At 39.7% G+C, this 4,816-nt stretch overlaps 1 pseudogene; it reads right to left on the bottom strand.

Annotated features, from left to right (window-relative positions):
- Positions 1–2,042: 2,042 nt before the first annotated feature.
- On the bottom strand, positions 2,043–2,917 carry LOC110907322 (annotated as a pseudogene).
- Between the last annotated feature and the right edge of the window lie 1,899 nt (positions 2,918–4,816).

Genomic DNA, 4,816 nt, shown 5'->3' with positions numbered 1-4,816 from the left:
GGTTACCTCTTAACCATTCAGACTAGAGGTTACCTCTTATTCATTCAGATGTTTTAAACCATTAAGAGGTAGCATCTGAATGGTCATTAAGAGGCTACCAAACAGCCCCTTATTTTTTACTTTTATTTTTAACATACAACTTATATTTTTACTTTTTTTTAATTTGTAGCAAACTTTCAAACGGGCCCCGTTTTTTGGAATAGGGTTCGTGCACTCTTTTTTAGCACGTGGGGTCAAGGCGAACATCGGGACAAAGATTCCATTTCTAGCAAATGGACCGACATCAATAACAAGTCTCACGCTTTCCAAGAAGTTTACCAACGTAACTACGATACTCGCCCGAGCGGTGAAAGTGACGTCGGGGTTTTAACGAGGACTTTGGAGGAGTTCGAGAGGACGAAATGCCCTTTCACGTACTATAAGTGTTGGGATCTACTACGAAAATGTCCAAAGTGGGCGCTAGTTAATCCAATGACGTCTAGTAGTAGACGTCGAGCTAAAAGGTTAAAAACATCATCCTCCGTTGACCCTGCAACTCCGACATCGGATGCCCGCAATGTCGATTTAAATGAGGTGGTGGACGTTGACGAGGAACTTCAAGAAGAGTTGACCCGACCGCCCGGTAGAAGAAAGGATAAGCGAACCGGGAAAAAAAGGTCGAGTCGTCTTCTGATCTCGAGTTAAAGGAAGATTTCGAGGAGATGAACCGTCGTCTCCAAGACATTCGCGACCTCGGCCACCAACGTTATGAGGTTATGAAAGAACGAGTGGCCGAAACAAAAAAAGTTTAACGAGATGCAAGAGGCGAGGCAAATGGAAAAGGACATTGAGTTTTTGTCCAAACCTATCGACCACCTCCAAGGCGATGCGTTGATCCTTGCGCAAATGCGTCGCCAAAAAAATTCGAGAAAAATATGGACTTTAGATCATCCTTTTTTTTAACTTTAATTTTTTTTAGGTTTTTTTTTCTGTTTTTTTTTTATTTTCTGTTTATTTTTTCGGTTTTTTTTTTTCAAGTAGTGTAATTTTTATTTTAAATTAATGAAGTTTTTTATGTTTTAAATTAAAAAAAATAATTGGGAAATGATTGTATGGGCGTTATTGGAATAATGCCCCACTACACCACTTTATGCTATAATGCCCCATGCTGACTGGGATGACACGTGTCGAATAATGCCCCATGGTGGGGGCATTATTTTGATTTACCACTACACATGGTCTAAGTGTCTTAAAATTTGTTACTTTTTACAATTTCACCCTTATAAAATAAGCATTGTTTAGTTGTACATATTGCATAAAATGATGAACGCCATGTAAAATTACATGTGTGTACATTACTTTTCTTTTATATAGTAACTAGTGGGAATGCCCGCACGTTGCGGCGGGTGTCCCGACTGATACAGATCCAATTATAATGTCTATTACAAATGCTGACGTTAAAGCATGAAGTTTGTCACTTATAAAAGCTAATCTCTCACTCTAACCGTACTGCACCGAGCACTTTCAGTATCAGTATCCATTTTGGGTGATTTTCGGGATTGGTAATTTGGGTACCAGTATGGTTCGGCACCGGTATGATACTGAGCTCATCCCTATATTTGACAATATCCGACTATATTTTTGGATGGACAAATATAATATTAAAAATTTTCATGGGAATTAATGATGTTGATCCAAAAAGAAGTGCTTAACAGGCCTGCACTTTATTTATAGTGGAAAACTCGTGCGTTACGAGCGGAGTCGACAATACAACTCACTTGGTAGTGAGAAGAATGTTTGTCATAAAAAAAGAAATCAACAATAAAACTCACAAAAACCACCCAAAATAACTTTATTCAAAGAGTTCTCATTTGCCTTATGGTAATCATACATTCTGTTAATTTAATCTCATAAATATATAAAAAATTTCATGGTCTGTGCTTCTATACACAAAATATGATATGCAATAAAAGCTTTAAGTCATAACAAGGGGCAAAAATTTCGGCTAAATATTACAATAAAAGCTTTAAGATTTACATTCAAAAATCATTCTTGATAGACAATTATTCACTTCCAAATTCTCTGTTCAAATAGTCAATAAACATTCTCTTTGCACTGTCAGCATCCAAGGGGGGGGGGGGGGGGGGTAAGCTTGATGGACCAGTCAACTTTATGAACGTCTTTCTTAGCCTCCAAAGGTCGGGTAATCCAACCGACCTCGAAATTTTAATACTTGGCAAGTCATGACTAATCGAGAGTCCGTTCACGGGTCCTCGCTAAAGACTGCGCCTCGATAATCGCACTGGTCACCTCTTGTGGGGCTCGGTCCATTTCGTAAAGTGAGTTCGCCTCCGAAAAACGCACACTTTGTGTCGCTATCGTCGGCTGCAAGATTTTAACATCTCGCATCTTCAAGTCCACTTTTTTGGTAACGTACAATACAAGATCTACAATAGCCGGAGACGATTTTTCTATTCCGTCTTTAAACGGCCATAACTCGAATAACGGTGAATCTTATCAGTTCATTCGGTCAGGTCTCTCGAACCTTCGTACTAAATATTCGAAAATCCCGTCGTTATATGAACTTTCGTCTTTCTCCCTGCGTTCAATGTTCCATTTTCGGCAATGCGTTTCTTCAACATCAGCAATGCTACTAACGACAACTACTTTTGTTCTGCTTATGTAGCATCGCCTTTCGCCGCTGCATTTTCACCACTCCACATTCCACAGCCACCACCTCTCGTTAGCATCACCATCCCTGTCGTCATACCTCTCACTTTTCCCTCTCGATCCCCGCCTGATTTCTCTCTCTCTCTCTATCTCTTTGGTTCCCGATTTTCTCTCTATATAACCCTCTTAGAACTTGGCCACTAAGAGCGCTGCACCAAACATAGCTATAAAACTCAACTGCAACTTGCCCGTGTTGTAGCCGATTCATGGGGCCACATTAACAGCCTCTTCACTATTGAACCCTGCATGGTATGCCCCTGGAAAATTACAATAAATTCTCCGGTATGCTTGCGTAGAAGCACGATAGACTGGCGCTCCCTCAGATTTTAGAATTGTAGGGGACAGCTGCGTAACATGTCATAACACACGCAACTCGTGTTAAACTAAACTAATATATATATATAGGGGAAGGTTCATTGGGGAACACTAAAAAAGTGGGGAACAGCGGGGAACCGGCTCAAACGAACTCCGATTGGACTCATTCCAGCGGCGTTGGAACCGGCTCGTCGAACCCTAACTAAGATCTCTTAACCCTAAACCCTAAATCCTAACTCTTGAACTCTAAACCCTAAAGCTAAAAAATAAGGCTAAATCCTAAGCTAAACCGTAAAATCTAAACTATAAACCCTAAAAGCTAAACCCTAAAGGCTAAACCTAAAGCTAAACCCTAGAGCTAAACCCTAAAGCTAAACCCTAGAGCTAAACCCTAAAGCTAAACCCTAAACCCTAAAGCTAAACCCTAAAGCTAAACCCTAAGGCTAAACCCTAAAGCTAAACCCTAAAAGCCAAACCCTAATATATTTAGGGTTTAGGGGTTATGATTTAGGGTTTAGGGTTAAGAGATCCTAGTTAGGGTTCGACGAGACGGTTCCAACGCCGCTGGAATGAGTCCAATCGGAGTTCGTTTGAGTCGGTTCCCCGCTGTTCCCCACTTTTTTAGTGTTCCCCAATGAACCTCACACTATATATATATATACACACACACACAAAAACAATGCCATGATACATTTTTAATGTATATATGGCATCTAGGGGTAGATTGGATGTGGTGAAAGTGATTATGTAATACTAAAATAACAAAATAAAAATGTAAGGTAATCACTGCAGTTAATTGTGATTTCAACGTACCATTTGATGTAGCTAGTATCAACCAGATTATTTAACCCATAATAATCTTGAATTCATAAACAGAAGCTAGATCTGGCAATTTCAGCACATTCATTCATTTATGATTAATAAAGAACTTAAAACCACAAAATTTCATAATTCACCTTAAATTATATGATTGTGTATGACAAACAAATCTAATTTACCTTCTAATAGATATAGTTTGTTTCATGATATCCTTAAACAGTTAACTTCAATTAATACAAATTTCATAATTCACCTTAAATTGTAAGAGAATGAAGAATTATACCAGCAAAGCAAAACTGTTAAAATCAAATTAATCATACCTTTCGTTGTTTTGACTTTTTATTTGATAACTTCTTCCCACGGTAATTTTGAACAGCTTCCTCCTCATCTTCACCCCCTTTCTTCTTGTATTGCCTCCCATTTCCTTTATTTTCTATAAAAAAAACTTAACATAGAAACAAAATCAACAACCATGTAACAACCATACATTTTAAACAATTCAGATGAAAATCATTACCATTCGTGACGATTGTTAAGCTTTTTAACACGCTCCAACACTAACAAGCCAGAAATTCAACCCTGCAGAACCCTAGCCGCGATTGCGACTCTCCTTCTCGCCGGACCCAAAGCACTTCGAATCAAAGGTCACCGGATGTGTTGAAACTTGAGAGATGAAGACTCAAAAACCAGTTGATACGAACTGGCCAGAGTAGAACTTCAGATGATCCGACAAGAGACCTGCAAGATCACAAGAGACAAGCACACCGTTAGCCTCGTCACAGGGAGGGGGGCCTCTCTGTGACCAAGCTCGGGCGTGAGAATAAGTATTTGTGAGGAGGAAATAAGTCAGGGAGAGAGAGAGTAGCGATTACCCCTTGCTGGAGGCTTTGGCGGGGTATTTATAGCTTTTGGGTGTGCTGACGTGGCGAGTTAGTTAGGGTCGGACCAGTCGCTGTCATGACGGTTATGGAGG

This window comes from Helianthus annuus, chromosome 3 (assembly GCF_002127325.2).
Source record: "Helianthus annuus cultivar XRQ/B chromosome 3, HanXRQr2.0-SUNRISE, whole genome shotgun sequence".
NCBI lineage: Eukaryota > Viridiplantae > Streptophyta > Magnoliopsida > Asterales > Asteraceae > Helianthus > Helianthus annuus.
This window is presented reverse-complemented; position numbering and strand designations above follow the sequence as displayed.